Source organism: Rosa rugosa, chromosome 3 (genome assembly GCF_958449725.1).
Source record: "Rosa rugosa chromosome 3, drRosRugo1.1, whole genome shotgun sequence".
In the NCBI taxonomy this organism is placed as follows: domain Eukaryota; kingdom Viridiplantae; phylum Streptophyta; class Magnoliopsida; order Rosales; family Rosaceae; genus Rosa; species Rosa rugosa.
Genome location: NC_084822.1, coordinates 41,115,861 through 41,133,194, shown reverse-complemented (window position 1 = coordinate 41,133,194; position 17,334 = coordinate 41,115,861). Strand labels below are relative to the sequence as shown.

Genomic DNA, 17,334 nt, shown 5'->3' with positions numbered 1-17,334 from the left:
CCTTATCAGGCCAAAATGCTTATTTTGGGTCCAAACATTGCCCCCCAGACCTCGAAGTCAAAGGTCTTTGTCTTGACTGAAGAGGTCTTGAATCAGCACTGCTCTTATAATGTCGTTGCTCCAAAGCCACTTGTATTGGCTTGACTAAAATTACTTGAACAGTAGCCTCTCTCCCTCTTAATTATACATAGTGAGCATACATATATTAATCGCCAGTCTTCCTTCGCGAACCATCCTTTGCGAGGCCATGTAATTAAAACCACTTCGCTGCCAACAATTCGCAACCCAGCTTTCGCCACAATTATTGGCAAAAATATTGATTTGACCTCCTCCACTGCTAATACCATACTAGGCATATTAAATGCCTCTTGTATATGTGCCCAGACCAATACCAATGACCTCTTAAGTATATTAGCAAGTTCCAGCCACTATTAGGCAAGAACACAATTTTTTGCATCCTCCGCGACGCACAAATTTGAAACTCTTTTTGTATTTTTGTATTTTTTAATTTTAATAAGACATTGTGAATCAAGGTTTAGACATGCGGCCCAAGTATAGTCGCCTAGACACAAATTTTCTTTCAAATCCTTTGGGCAACCTTACTGAAATGGCCAGGTGGGGGAGGGCGAACAAGAGAGGCAGAATCCATTTTGGCATGAGCTACTCCCACATAGTGGTTTAGGCCCATTTGCACGCACTTCTGAATTCAAGAACCTGTCATGAACGTTGTCCCCTTTCTAGACACCATTTCACATAGGCTATACTTACTAAGATGAGAAAGGTCATAAGTGTGAAGACAGTTCAACAAGTGTTAATAAAAGCCGCCCTTAACCTTAAGGGACCTGAACTAGGCACCAATAAGGAGTTTAGGCCAATATTAACAAAAGAGACTTCACCTATTCCGTTATGATTCACAACCCCTTTACCAAATTCAACTTCTTTTTTTTCTTTTTCTTTTTTTTTTTAATGAAAAGAAAACGAAAAAGTAACAGAAAAATAAAAGCAAAAAAAAGAAAGAAGCTAGCAACACCATGTTTGGCTAACCTCTAGAAGACCACGGGGGAGGCCATCTATGCTTCATTCCAAGCTCCGATGTATCAAAATTTGTAGGGTAAAAATCCCTCCTGTGAGAGCTTGTAGGAAAAGAACAAAGATACTTCTCGTTGAAGAATTTGGAGGAATTTGGCTCGTGAGAGGGGTAATCTTGCCCCCCAAGTATCCTTGTTGGTTGGTGAAGCATGATCTTCAATTGCAATTGAGGAGATGAAGATGAGTATAGATCGGATTTGTTACCAACTACCATATCATAGAACATGGTGTCTTCAGGATTAGCCACAGATTGGCCATTATAGACGACCACTTGCTGGTCTGAATTCTCCATATCAAGAGCTTCACTTGCTGGATAATTGTAAACAAGAGTTAACTTGTATTGATGATACTCAAATTTACAGTTGCGAAGGACAACTTGGCCACTAGAATAATTGTTCTGGCCATTCATGCAACGTGGGTTGTAGATGTGCCCTCCACATATATCAAAGCCACCGCTTGGCCTTGAAGAATATATGAAGAACTTCAAGTTGAATTGATTAATAAAGCCACAAATTGGCTTCTGTAGACCACAACTTAATTGATAATTAAGTTGGCTCTGATTTTGATCACCTTCACCAAGACGTCCAGTAGCAGAGTCACAATTAAAATGATCATGAACTTGCTTCTTTTGATCAAAGGGATGATCATGGGCCATATCTTGCCCCCCATGCATCTGATCAGTAGCCACATATTTTGCTTGATCAGTGGAGAAATCAGATATTTGTTCAGAGACAATTGTATTGTCAAAAGAACAATCTTGTTGATGACATTTTCCATGCACAACCTCTGTGTAAGGCTGTGACTCACCAGTGAGACCCTTAGGTTGATTGCCACCTATAGGCAAGTTAGTCTCAGAAACGACCTCTTCGCGAGCAGCTTCTTGATGTTCCAATTTGCCTTGCTGCGAATTAGCCAAGCTGGAACCTTCCTCGCGTAAGGTCGCGAACTCCGATGAGGTCTGTTTGTGCTGGGTCGCGACGACATTCATCGACTGCTGGTGGTTTTTTTGGGCTGGTTGGGTCACGTCGGCCAGCTGCTCCCAAGTCTGCCACGAATCTTGTTGGGCTGATTGGAAAAGTTCATCCATCCTCTTCTGCTGCGCCGCCAGGACCTTTTTCAAATTCGCATAATACGAAGCAGTGTTCTGTTGAAAGATAGCAAGTCGCTCCTCTATGCTCGCATTCTCCGGAATGGGAATGGGCACATAGCCTTCTATCGTCGCCATGACTTCAGGAATTTCTTTTGGTAAAGATTTTCCTCTGGCATCCCAATGATGGTGAACACAAAAAGACTCTGATGTAGTCCCACTGGGCGTGCCAAAATGTTTGTTTTGAAGCCCGGTGGTTGAATGTCTTCAAGAGAAAAAAAATTCTAACCATGTCCCACTGGGCGTGCCAAAATGTTTGTTTTGAAGCCCGGTGGTTGAATGTGCTTCAGGAGAAAAACTTCTACAGTAGGTCCCACTGGGCGTGCCAAAATGTTTGGCTCCAATTTTGCTGCAGCTGGTCAACAGTCTCTTTTCTTGCGCGGGCGTGCCAGTACCGTTCGGGTGCGGTCGTCGGGGGTGTCCCTTGACCTGACTTCTATCAAGCGATTGTAGATGAGGAGAGCACCAACCTCGTCGTGGGATTCTTTGTACCTCGTGGCGAGGACTTTGCTGAAGTTTCTTCTTGTTAACACAATTGATACTCAATATTGCAGATTGAGCAGAGCGAAATCACCGGGAAATGTTGAGATCTTGCTAAAGCGTGACTTTAGCTTGGCTGGGTTGCTAGGGCGTTACCCTTGCTTGGCTGGTTCTGTAACCGTTGTGGTCGCGGCACTACCGTCGGCTCCCGAGGAGACTAGGACCGAAGTACGTTGACATAGGGTTTGGTGACACTGAAAGTCGGCTTCTGAGAAGACTAGGACTAGGAGTGTGATCACCGCTAAGAGAAAGAGAATGAGAGGAGTTGCTCTTAGAGAGGTTTGCTCTAGAGAGAACTTAGATCATCTTATAGATGTTGTTGTTGTATGTGAATGTGTGTCTTAGAATGAGAAGAGAAGATGTTTATATAGGGAAGAAAAAGAAGAGTGAAATGATGAGTGGAAGAAAAATAATGAAAGTGGAGTATGAAAGTGATTTGTAAAATATGGAAAAGATAGAGAAATGATGAAATGAAAGCAAGGCATGAAGGTGCAAAAACATGGAAGTGATGATGATCTATTAAAGAGATTGTCTTGAAAAATATATCCAAGGAAAAGAAGAAAAACATCTAGCTTTCTTCATGTGGGTAGGAAACATGAACATATGAATATTGAGCTGGTTTTAGGTCAGTTTCTGCCCCTTTATTCCTTCAATTATTTCTCCAACAAGCCTTCAGAATGAGCCTTCGACTTCTGCATAAAAAATGTTCCACTATGAGTGTAGATCATCCTGACAAATTTTCAGAGCTTTATTCCATGCGGTTGGGCTGGAAATGCTGCTGGACCTCTTACAGGTCCAGTTTTCCAGTTTTGCTTCTGTAGAAAATTGGACTGATTGTTTGAAGGCCTTCCACTCAAATCTAGCTCTGGCACTCTTCATAAGAAATGATCCCTGGGCTTTCTAGAATTAATCTGGAAAGTTTTAGCTCATTTAGATTTCATTTGGTTAGTCTGCCGCCCCTACTTCCTTGTTTAGCTCGGTTTCTCCTAGCCGAAGTAGGAAAATGTGCTAAAGTTGACTTTTCATGTTTCCATGCTTCCATGCTTTCATAGTAGGCTTTATTTAGCGTCTAAATATATATTTCGAACTTGTCGACAATATATAGCTTGAGCCACTGATATTGGCTCAATTTCTCCAAGACACGCCTTATCAGGCCAAAATGCTTATTTTGGGTCCAAACAATATGCTTGTAAAAGCATTAATCAATATCAACTAAACAAATTTACTCTTCCTCAATTATCAAGGCAATTAAATAAATATATTTATGGAAAAACTTAGATTTGGACGTCATATACATACATGTGCTAAATGAAGTTGAAAATTGTGAAGAAAGACACTTGTGTGGCTCCGCCAGTGCATCAAATCATATTAATTTGCTTCTGAATTCCTCAGCAATTTCTAATACGACTTTAATAAAATATATTTATACCCTCAGACTCATGAGTATATTCAATAGACCAAAGAAGCTAGTAAGGGAGAAGCATTACGGCTAGGAAGGGTACAAGGCCTAAAAGGGGCTAAAACCCAACTGCACTATCGTTCATCATCATTGAGATAAATGGATTGTAGGAGTACGTGTTTCAATAATAAATTATGTCACGCTAACAAAACTTACACAAGAGGAATAACCAATTACCCTAAAGATTGGTTAGTTTTTGGAATATTGGACGCTAGCAACCTGAGGAGAAAATTCAGAAGCCTTGGGAGAACAGTCTAACGTGTCGATCGGTTCCAATTTCAATATTTCATGGGATATCCCAGAAGAGACAAACAAATACAACTGTATATAACCTTGGGAGAAATCGGAGAATACTCTAAAATGTGCTACGTGCTCGTAAACTGAACCGTGAAAACCTTCAACCAAATGCAACCGTAAATTAGGAACCTGGACCTGCTTCATTGCATTGTGGAGGGAAGCCACGTACGTCCTGTTTGTTTCCTACACGCGTCATATGACTGATCAGTAGAAAACCAAACCCACGATGGGGTGCCAAAATATGAACCGTTGAGCTTTCAAATGTGTCCAGACTCTACACCAGGGAGTCGGCTCTTCTAAAGTGAGGAGGTTGTGAATTTAAGTCAATTTCATTAAATCACGACTCTCTCTCTAATCTAAGGATCATTAAATTGCCATATCACTTTTCTATTAATTTTTTATTTTTCACATAAATTCCTGTTAACTATGATTAACTCCATATAAGCAAAAAAAAAAAAAAAAAGTTAAACGCCTTCACAATCTGACTTTCTTCTATGCATAGTCCTAAACCCAAATTCACTTGCTGTCGTTGTTGTTTTTCTGTGCTTCTATAGAAACTCACCCATAATTTAGAGTTTAGGGTTAATAATCAGGTTCTCTCGATCATTTAAACCGACATTCATGTTTTTGAAAGAATGGAAGATTGTGGACAAAGTGGTGGGAGCAAAGAAAGAACTGCAGCAGACCGTATCAAAGCACGTAGCTATTGTTTCTGCCAAATTACCATGATCTGCGTTATATAGCTTGTTGGAGGCCTCGAAGCTCACTACAACATAGACGGTAATTTCCTACCACGAAAAATGGTCGGAAATAGGGCATTTTCTTTAGAAATACCTTTTTCTGACGAGAAGTCGTCGTTGGAAATGCCTTGGTCGGAAATCATTTTCTTCCAACCAACCGTCGGAATTCTTGGCCATTTCCGACGAAAATGACCGTCGGATTTTGGTCTTTTTTGGTTGGAATTAATGTTTGTTTCGTCCGAAAAAAATTGACGGAATTAAAGTTTTCCGTCGGAAATAATTGTATTTCCGACGAATTATTTCCGACCACACTTTTTGTCGTAATATCTATTTCCGACGACGTAGTTTCGACCACTCGTTTCATCGGAATAAGTTTTTCCCACGAATTTTTTCCGACCACAAATGTTGTCGGAAAACTTTTTCCTATGACATATTTTCGACCAAAAACTTCGTCGGAATAAATATTTCCGACTAACTAATTTGAGTATTTCCGATTACATATTTGCTTTGTGGGAATTAATAACCATTACCGTCTATACAAATGACTTTTACCGATGAATATGGTTTATCAAAATAAAACATTTTTGTCCGGAAATTGTTGTCGCAAACGGCTCACCTCTTGTGGGAATAAATATAGTAAATGAAATTACATTCGATTTTAATTATTAGAATTTTTTCACAAATTGAATATTTATTTTCTGGAACATGAAGAACCAAATAGATAGATATAGTGAAGATTTGAATAATTGATTGAATGCAAACTACATAGTCTTAATACATAGATAAAATAACATCATCCATAACATTGGAATAGTACGAGAGAAAATACTAACCTAAAAATAAATAATAAAATATTACATTTTTTAAACATGTCTAAGCAAACTAATTGCCACTTAAAAACCCAATACCTACTGAAGTTAGTAACTACAATCTCCACTTAACCATGATTGAATAAAGTCAATAAACAAAGACAAACCTATTTTCTTCCATTTCTTCCCCTTAAACTTTGCAACTGCATTCCTCAATGTCTCGTTCTATAGTCAATCCAACATGTTGCAAATTACTATAATATCTCACAGGAGGTATGAAAAAGAAAACAAATACAGCATGTTTAACAGTACATATAAAATGAGTCAGTGCTATCATATCATAAGCTAAAGTCATTGACCATATATAATGCTCTCAGATACTTTGTTGCACATTATTAATACTGCAAGTAATAAAACCATTAATTCTAAACTACTCGCACATTATTAATATTTTGTTGCCTCATATAGATAGATAAGATTTCTTCGAATACCTTATAACTAGTGGCTAGCAGCTAAGGAGTAAGGTGCATTTGCTTCGGAATCTCCATTAGTAGATTTACCATGTCAAAATAGCAAAATAGGAAATGGAACTAAGTATAATAAGTATGAGGACCTTATAAAAAACTCCTAATTGCTGCAAAAACGCCTTGACAACAAGAATGTTTTTTTATCGATTTTGGAAGCCATATAAATAATAATAATAGTAGCATTAAAGAAAAATATTAAAGCTTTACTTGCTAGGTATGTGTGTTTTGATGAGTACTAGGGTTCTGAGAACTACAATGCAGCCAAACTTTTTTATCGTTCAGTTTTGTACATGGAATCCTATGCCTAAACTAAAACAGAGCTTTAGATAAAGCCCTACTCTTTTCTTCGCTCTCTAATAATATAATGCTAGTTTGTTATAGGAGAGGAGAAAGAGGAATTATTATTAAGCTGGTGATGCCTTGAAGAATGACAGCCATATTCAATGGGTGGACTAATTTGAGGTAAGTGTTGTGATGGGAGTGACGGTGAAGTAGATGAGGGTTGTAGTGTTTCAGGTTGCATACTAACAGAAAGTTTATAACATGATCAACACAATCATCAAACTGAGGTCCAACAGTCAAAAGAAAAAATTCCACCCAAAAGTAACTAAGAGTATGAGGATAAGACAATAGATTCACAATTAAGAATAAAAGTGGGCAATAAGTCTATCAATTAGATAATTAATAGCAACCTTATGCATACAAAGAAATGAAGCTTTTTCCCTTATATATGTACGTAGTTATCATCTTGACCAAAGTTTTGAACACACAAAAGAGAGATCTCAGTAAGGACTTAGTTAACATTAAGATAAAATAGAAACAGTATCTAGGATCTAATTAAGAACAAAATCAGACCTCAGCATAATATTGGAGGTGAGCCTATAATCGATCCCTAAGTTCCTGACAGAGCAAGGTCACAACAAAAAGTAGATGCTCTAAACTACTTATTGATGGTACAGTTATACCGAAGCCAAGGAAGAAAGGGAAGTTCAAGATAGAAAATGCAGGTTGTATATGGTGATCTGTCCAGGCGTCAGGTGTGGGATTAACTAAAGAGACTACAATCAAAGTATTGCATACACCAAGAAATTTATCTGCAGCTATACATGTCTTCCCTATACGTTAAAACGAAGAATGGGAGATAAACAGCAACTTATGTCAATGAGAACATAAGTTAGGTTTACTTGCAACCAGAAGCTAGATATCTTGTTCCTTTGAGAAACAATCAGCACAAAAGCTTGATACACATATATATCCTTGTAGACCATGCAGAAATTCATATCTTAAGGCCCCACCAAAAGAAGAAAACACATAATAAAGTATGGAAACAGAAGCAGCAGAGCTAAAGATCCTTGTAAATCTCAAAGAAGATGCAAACACCACTGCTACTTGTCCTATGTACCTAAAGCTGAAACTACCACTTCTGACTAGCTAATATTACACAAAAAAAGGGGTAAGTCCTAGTTGGATAAGAGAGATGTGGTCCACAAATCTAAGCTTTCAGTTGCTGGAACTGGAAGGATGATTATTGAGTAGTTGTTGGTGGAGCTCAGGTTTAGGGGAAAAAGTTATATTTAATATGCTGGAAATATATGAGATAGACATGAACTTATGTGCATATTTCTTCTTCAAGTTCACCTAAATTTTTCAGCGCAGTTCCCACTCTTGAAAGAATCCCCTAACTACTTTCCAACTACAAATTTAATTCATGATACAATGTCTTTTAAACAGAATTCTTTTTGTATTCTTTTTCTCTACGATTCAATCACATCTACCAAACAGTCCAGTTCTTGAATTTCTTCTTGTTATCATATATAGCAAAATCATTCCTATGGCTAGCTCTTCATAATCCTATTTCCTCTGCTCTCCAATCCTAGACCTTTAACAGAGAAGAACGTGAGGTGAGTTTGATAAACCAATCATCAATTGATCAAGCTGCATGGCTTATCTTCTGTTGCATGGCTTATCTTCTGTTACCTAATATTCACCATTGTAATTATCCTCTCTTATCCTAGACGTACAAGTAGATAGGTTCTGTTTACTAGTCTTATCTTTCCTATATGTAGAGTCTCACACTCTCACCCTCACTCCTAATACAATTATACTTGTAAGTTACTCATCAATATATATACAATCGTCAGCCACTATTCTGGGTGTGCTTGACAACACTTTATTCAAACCCTTTATGGTATCAAGAGCCTAAACGATCAAATTTTTTTTTCCCTCCCCCCAACCCTTCTCATGACTACTACTCCCATACTCTCTTCCGCCTCTGCTGGGGTCACTTCCTCCACTCAATCCTCCACCGTTTCCACCTCCACCATGTCAACTGCTTTGTCCACCACTTCCTCCACTGACCCCTCTCCCTCTGTTACAAACTTTCTGTCCACCAAATTGGACCGTACCAATTATGCCCTCTGGTTGGCTCAAATTTTGCCCACCCTTAAGGGTCGAAAACTGATGGGCTATGTCGACGGCACTTCTCGTTGTTCTCCTTGCTTCAAAACTGATGCAGCCGGTCAACTCACAGCTGAAATCAACCCTGCATATGATCTTTGGATGGCCCAAGATCAGATGGTGCTTGGATGGATTAACAACTCGCTCACCCCGGCAGTGCTTGCCACCGTTGCTCGCTCTACTACATCTTTCTTCACCTGGTCTTCCTTGGCCAAGCGGTTTGCTTCTCAGTCCCAGAATAGAATTCTGCAGCTTCGCGGTGATCTTCTTCGTACTATGAGGGGTAATATGAGTATTTCAGATTTTTTGGATAAAATCAACTCTATTGCAGATAACCTAGCTCTTGCTGGCAGTCCAATGAATGATAATGATTTGGTCTCAATAATTATGAATAATGTTGGTCCACTGTACGAGACTACTGTTAGTTCTGCTCAGGCTAGGGATACCCCCATCACATATGACTCTCTTGAGGCCCTCTTACTTTCTGCTGAGCGTAGACTCCAAGATCAACAGCAAGCTGCCCTTGATGTCAGCTCCATGACCACTGCTTTCCATGCTACTCAGATCTCTACCCGCGGTCGTGGTCGTGGTCGGTTCTCTATGTCCCATGTTGGCACCCGTCCCTCTCCATCTCTGTTTGGCCGTGGTGTCTCTAATCCTCGTGGGTCTCATTCCTTCTCTGGCTCTCCTCGTGGATTCCCTGGTGGCTCATCTATTTTGGGATCTCATCCCTCTTCCACAAATGCCTCTCTTCACGGTCGTCCTACATGTCAAATTTGTAATCGTATGGGTCACTCTGCTCTTGACTGTTACAATCGTCTGAACCTCTCATTTGAAGGACGTGTTCCAACAAAGAAGCTTAGTGCTATGGCAGCTTTTACATCTTCTCCATCCTCATCTACTTGGCTTCTAGACAGTGGTGCCAACACTCATATCACCTCCAATTTGAGCAACTTGCAGAATTCTAAGGAATATCAGGGTTCTGATCATATTAATGGTATAGGTACCACCACAGGTTTATCTATTTCTCATATTGGTTCCTCTACTCTCAACACTGCCTCTCATTCCTTTGCCTTAAACGATATCTTATATTGTCCTTCTGCTTCTACTAATCTCCTCTCCATTTATAAATTCACAAATGATAATAATTGTTATCTTCTAATCTATCCCACTCATTTTCTTGTGAAGGACCTCACTTCGGGGAGGACGCTCTTTAGAGGACGAAGTAATAATGGTCTGTACCCACTGCGCTTTCTGTAATACCCCGAAAAATCCAAATTAAATTCCGTGGATTTTTTAGAAATGATTTCACGATAGTGGGAGCGAGTACGAGTCTCGGAGAAGTTGTGGAATTAGTTTGAACGATTAATTTTCGAAATCGAACGTTATTTAGGGGCTCGTGGAAATTGACTTTTTATACATACGGAATTTGGGAAAACTTCCTGCATGAAAGTTGTAGGGCTCGTCGATACGATCTCGTGCATATGTGGAACACAATATTCGGAGTTCGTATGAATAAGTTATGAATATTTGAAATTTGGGAATTTTCTATAAATAGGAAAAATTTCTGATTTTTTCATTAAGGACGAAAAAATCTAATTTTTGCTAAACAGTCCCCGAAACCCTCCGTTCTCTCTCCTCTCCCACGCGGCCGAACCGCTCGACCCGACCCGGCCGAACGGCCCTCCTCCGGCGTCCTCCAGCCCCGGACCCGGACACCACCGTGATCGCCGCTCCACGCCCAGACGCCCTCCGGTGTGGTCTTGGCCCGCCGCTGCCCCGAAAGATGGATCGAAGACACCCAGACGAGCGAAACCGACCCGGCCGGAAAACGTCGACGCCGGCGTTGCACGGGCCGATCCTTCCCATTTTCGTGATCTCCTCTTCCCCCTGATCATCCCCATGTAAGTCTTTCATCACGATTTTGAGTGTAGACCGCTAGATCAAGGTTTGACTTTTTGAACGCCTCTGATTCAATCTAGGATCCGATCGTGCGGCCGAGATTAATCTAACTTCAACGCTTGATCTAGGACGATCTAGGCCGAACCAGGCTTAGCTCCAGGTATGAAAGTTGATCACCCTTTCATTTTGAAGAAGTTTGTAGTTGACGACTTTTGCATCAGAGGTGGTTGACCTTCGTTGACCGCCGCGTTGACCACCGTCTGACCTCCGCTTGTGGCGGCGGGTCGGACCTTATTTTGAGTTTATATTATCTGGACGATGATCTACGCATCCATACGAGCGTTTTGATATATTACAAGGTTATTTTAGAAAATGTGGATAAATAATGGATTTACGTTTTGACGTTACTATTTAACGTTTTTACGGTTTATCTTCGGTTTACGATCTGCGAAGATCTGACCATCGGTTTTACTTCAAATTATAACATGTTGATCGTATGACTGTCCCGATGACTTTGTGTGGTCATGGGCGAAGATCCGACCGTTGGATCTTCGTATAAATGCAAAACAGTGATTAGGGAGGCGATTCGTGAGAATCCGTCCGTCGGATTTTTGTATAAATTTGTGAAGATGTTAGTAAGGACGATTCAGGAAGATCCGACCGTTGGATCTTCGTGATGATTTTTGGAGGGTGATCCTAAAGGCGATCCGTGAGGATCCGACCGTTGGATCATCATTTAATTTCGATCCGACCGTTGGATTGTCGTTTGAGTATGTTTTTGAGTTGTTGGCTAAGTTAAGGTCATGTTTGACTAGGTGATTGACGGTCTTCCTTGGGTGAGCGGTTTCGGTGTGTATTGTGTTGAATTGAAGACGCAGCGGGAATATCGAGGTGAGTAAATCGCACATGGTTCATTCACGAACCGAAATTCGGTGATTTTATTTAATTGGGAAATTGTGGAAATTGTTTTATGAAAATAAATATTTGTTTTAAATTATATGGACTTGATCGACTACGGTCCATAGGTAAGTAAAATGTATTTAAACTATAAAAATGAATTTCTAGATTTTATTGCATGTGAACTATAGTTGGTATTAGTGGTCACTCTTGTATGGGTGACTACGTATATATATATTTACGTGGAATATATATTGGATGGTGTGACATCGGGTGAAGTATTGATGTGATTTACTGAGTTATATTTTGAGCATTACCCTTTGGAATATGTGATTTATCTTAGATGTTGTGTTGTCTATGATAATGGGTAATGGAGTAAAGTGCGATAGTTGAGTCGTTGAGATGAATTAAATGAGGAGTCGAGTGAATTGAGGAAAGCAGTCATTCGTAAGGTGAACCTTGGCCCAGGTGACACTTTACGATACAGTTAGAGCTCTAGTCTGTCTGCTGTCATACTGCTTGGGGGATAAACGAGTTATCATATGCCCTTGGGTATGACATGACATACTGAATGGGGTGATTAATATAATTAATCATAAGCCTGTAAGTATGATATACTGAATGGGGTGATTAATCTAATTAATCATAAGCCTGTAAGTATAATATACTGCATGGGATGATTTATATAAATAAATCATAAGCCTGTGAGTATATATTGAGTAAACAGTTGTTTGTTTTTGAGTAGTCATGTTGAGATGTGAGTTGATTGATGCTTGAAGTGACGTTGTACACTTCAATTATTATGCAAAGAAAATACTTGAGTTGAATTTATGCTTGAGTTGATTTGGTTACTTTAAATCGTGCAATCCTTTCATTTACTCATACGAGCTTTGCAAAAAGCTTACCGGGTTTGTATTGTTGCAATCCCGGTACACTATTCAAACGGTGTAGCGGGTAATCCTGCAGGTCAGGAGAATCAGGACGGTGATCGTGCGGGTTAGAGAATTTGTTTTAGTTTTACAGCAATTGTAATTGTGAGGTGAGTTATGCTCATTTGAGCCTTACAATATAATTTGATGAGAGTGTGCTGTAATAAACAAATTTGAGATTTGGTTTATGTAATATCGAGCGATGTGAGGTGTGGTTGTTTTGAGAAAAAATTCAGGTTGTATTTATGTGAGTTGTATTAATTCATGTTTCGGACTTGGATTTGTTATTCAAAATCCGGGGCGTGACACTTTCATCAACAACATGGTCTTGATCCCGGAGGACATTTTGCTTTTGTTGGTGCACGAGTGACAGCCCAGATTTGGCATTTTCGCCTTGGTCATGCATCACCCAAAATTTTATCTAGAGTTTTAGAAAATAAAACTGTGCCCTTGTCTGGCACGTCGTCCATGTCATTTTGTCAGTCCTGTCCTTTAGGAAAAAGTACGAAGTTACCCTTTCAATTGTCAGACTCTGTATCAAATTATCCTTTGGATCTTATTCATTCGGATGTTTGGTCATGTTCTACCTTTTTAGTTCAAGGTTTCAAGTATTATGTACTCTTTGTCGATGACTATTCTCGATATTCATGGATTTTCCCTATGAAAGCTAAAAGTGATGTTCTTTCTCTCTTTATCACATTTCGTACATCTGTTGAAAATTTATTTTCAAGGAAAATTAAAATGTTCCAATCTGATGAAGGTGGTGAATATACTTCTCATAATTTTCGTAACTATTTACTTTCCAATGGTATTCATCATCGCTTTTCATGCCCAAAACATCCTGAGCAGAATGGACTTGCAGAACGCAAGCATCGTCACATTGTTGACACTGGCCTTACCCTCTTGGCTCATTCTAAAATGCCTACATGCTATTGGGTTGAAGCCTTTAATGCTGCAGTTTATATTATTAATCGTCTTCCAACCAAAATTCTTGATCATCTCTCCCCGTATCAAAAACTGTTTAATCGAGCTCCACAATATGCGTTCTTACGTGTTTTTGGTTGTGCATGTTTTCCATACCTTCGCCCTTATAATAATTCTAAATTACAATTTCGTTCCAAACGATGTGTTTTTCTGGGTTATTCTTTGAATCATTTAGGATATCGTTGTCTAGATTTACATACGGGACGTGTTTATCTATCCAAACATGTGCTTTTCGATGAAGATTGTTTTCCCTTTGCAGAGACTGTTATTACTTCTTCCACCAGCGCCTCTTCATCACAAGGTACTGAATATTCTCTTCCTATTTTCTTTCCGTTAACTACTCCTACTTCAACTACACTACTCCCTTCCTCAAATCAAGGTCCATCACAAATCCCACAATTATCTCCTATTTTAATTCCACCATCTTCGTCTCCTACTTCCAGTCTCCCACCTTCGTCTGTTCTTTCATCTAGTCCACGTCCATCACCAAACCCACAATTATCTCCACCTTTGATTACATCATCTTTGTCTCCTCCTTCAAGTATATCACCGCCTCTTCCTTCCTCTCGTCAACCCCCACCATCTAACTCTTCCTTAATAGTCACGTCACCTAGCCCAGTCTCCTTATCAAACACTACCTCTATTGCGTCACTCCCTAGTACACCTATGCCCTCACATTCAGAATCATTACAACTTTTGGACCCTACCGAGAACTCCCATGCCACACAAGCTGCTCCTCCTTCCCATTCCATGGTTACTCGGCTACAGGATGGCATTAAGAAGCCCAATCCCAAATATGCTCTCCACTCTTCCTTAACTAATGACTTGATAGAGCCTACATCCTTTCGGAAAGCAGTTACACATGCCTCCTGGCGCACTGCGATGCAAGAGGAATTCGGAGCCTTACAACGGAACAAAACATGGGAACTTGTTCCCCCCAGTCCTTCCATGAATGTCCTTCCCAACAAGTGGATCTTCATGATAAAAAAGAAAGCAGATGGTTCCATTGAACGATATAAGGCGAGACTTGTAGCCAACGGCTTTCACCAGCAAGAGGGCATTGATTTCTCTGATTTCTCTGAGACCTTTTCCCCAGTGGTTAAACATTCCACCATCCGATTGATTCTTGCTTTGGCTGTCAGTAATCGTTGGCATGTCCGTCAATTGGATGTGCACAATGCCTTTCTTCATGGTCATCTCCGTGATGAGGTTTATATGCGGCAACCGGTAGGCTTCACTGATCCTCAGTTTCCACATCACGTCTGCAAACTCCGACGGTCACTTTATGGTCTCAAACAAGCTCCACGGGCTTGGTTCCAATGCTTTGCGGATTACTTAGAGAGCTTGGGTTTTCAAGAATCCCGTTCTGACTATTCTATGTTCACTTATAGTAATGCTGGTGTCTTCCTCATTCTCTTAATTTACGTGGACGATATCCTCATCACAGGTAATAGCACAACTCACTTGTTCAAGCTTATTACTGATTTGGGGAAGATGTTCTCTATGAAGGATCTTGGTTCTATTCATTATTTTCTTGGTGTTGAAGCTTCATATGATGGACCTGTTCTATATTTGACCCAAAAGAAATACATTGTTGATTTGCTTCATCGCACAAATATGCATAAAGTCAAACCTTGTACAACTCCAGCTCCTTCTGGACAAAAACTGAGCCTTTATGATGGTGAAAAGCTCTCTGATCCTAGTGAATATCGAAGTGTTGTGGGTGCTCTCCAGTATCTTACTTTAACTCGCCCTGACATTTCTTACTCGGTGAATCAAGTTTGTAAGTTCATGCATTGCCCAACCACTGTTCATTGGGCGGCTGTGAAGCGCATTCTTCGTTATTTGATGTAATAACCTAGTTTTTTTTAATCAAACAATTTGGTGGCAAACACCGGTTCCGTGATTTAAGGTTAGTGGACAATTGCATAATTTGAAGGCCGGTGCTTTAACATGATTATGCATGAGTGGAAGAACGAATCAATTAAGCTAAGAAACGAATTCTCTCTCTCTCACGTCCGAAACCACCCAAAACAGAGCAAAACTTCTCCAAACTCTCTCTCACTCCACCGGCCACCAATCAAGACCAGAACACTTCCTATAGCTTCGCCTCGACCTTGCGCAGCTGCAGGTGGCAGCCTTGAACCACGACACGGCCACCAGCGGCGGCGGGAAGCTCCGCCCGGTTTGAGCTCGTTTTGGTTCCAAGCTTGATATCTCAAGCTACCGGCCAACAATCCTCACCAAACTTCACCCACGAGCTCGCCTCAACGTCCTGAAGCTCCCAGAAGTGGCCTTGCACGGCGGCGCTACTCGTGGTGGCGGCTGGAAGCCAGACCCGATCAAATCGAAAAACCGAAGCTTCGATCGGTATATCTCGAGCTGTAGTGCATCGTTTTGATTGATTCTTTTTCCAGTGGGTTCCCCTTGATGTTGTTAACAACTCTCTAGAAGGCATCGAGGCCTGAAATTGAAGTTTTTACGTCGATCGGAGCCCTCGCCGGATTCTGCAAAATTCTGCAAATTTTCCGACCACCGAAGCTTTCGATCGGTATATCTCGAGCTACAGACCATATTTTTCTGTGATTCTTGAACCAATGCGTTCGTCTTGAGTTTCTTAACAACTCTCTAGAAGGAATCGAAGCCTGAAATTGAAGTTTTGACGTCGAAATCAAGCCTTGCCGGATTCTGCAAATTTCGCCGGATTCTGGAAATTTTCCGGCCACCTCGACTGTTCTAGGTAATTTCCGACCACTTCCTTTCGTTTTCAGACTTCATGCTAGTTATGAAAGTGGATCAACTCGTCATTTTGAACAAGTTTGTAGTTGACGACTTTTGCATCGGAGGTGGTTGACCGCCGCGTTGACCGCCGTTGACCGCCCACTGACCGCCGCTTGTGGCGGCGTATTCGACCATATTTTGAGTTTTTATTATCTAGGTGATGATCTACGCATCCTTACGAGCGTTTTGATATATAACATGGTCATGTTAGAAAAAGTTGATAAAATAGTGGATTTACGTTTTTACGTTACTATTTACGGTTTTTACGTTTTATCTTCGGTTTACGATCTGTGAAGATCAGACCATCGGTTTTACTTCAAATTTTAGTATGTTGATCGTATGACTGTCCCGATGACTTTGTGTGGTCATGGGCGAAGATCCGACCGTTGGATCTTCGTATAATTGAGAAATAGTGATTCGGAAGGCGATTCGTGAGAATCCGACCGTCAGATTTTCATATAATTTTGTGGAGATGTTTGTAAGGATGATTCGAGAAGATCTGACCGTTGGATCTTCGTGATAATATTGGAGGATGATCCTAAGGGCGATCCGTGAGGATCCGACCGTTGGATCATCATATAATTTCGATCCGACCGTTGGATTTCTGTATATGTGTGGTTTATGAATGATTGCTAAGTTAAGATCGTGTTTGACTAGGTGGTTGATGGATTGATTGGTGAACGATTTCGGATCGTTGTTTTGAGCTGTTAAGAAGACGCAGCGGGAATTTAGAGGTGAGTAAACCTCACGTGGTTCATATTACGAACCGAGTACCT

General features: G+C 40.4%; 1 long non-coding RNA gene across 1 annotated transcript; it reads right to left on the bottom strand.

Moving 5' to 3' along the window:
• Nucleotides 1-5,996: 5,996 nt before the first annotated feature.
• LOC133735564 (uncharacterized) lies at nt 5,997-7,969 on the bottom strand. Its single transcript, XR_009859130.1, has 2 exons — nt 6,573-7,969; nt 5,997-6,306 (listed from the first exon to the last, which is right to left on the bottom strand). It is a non-coding gene; the product is annotated as an uncharacterized LOC133735564 (long non-coding RNA).
• Nucleotides 7,970-17,334: the final 9,365 nt, after the last annotated feature.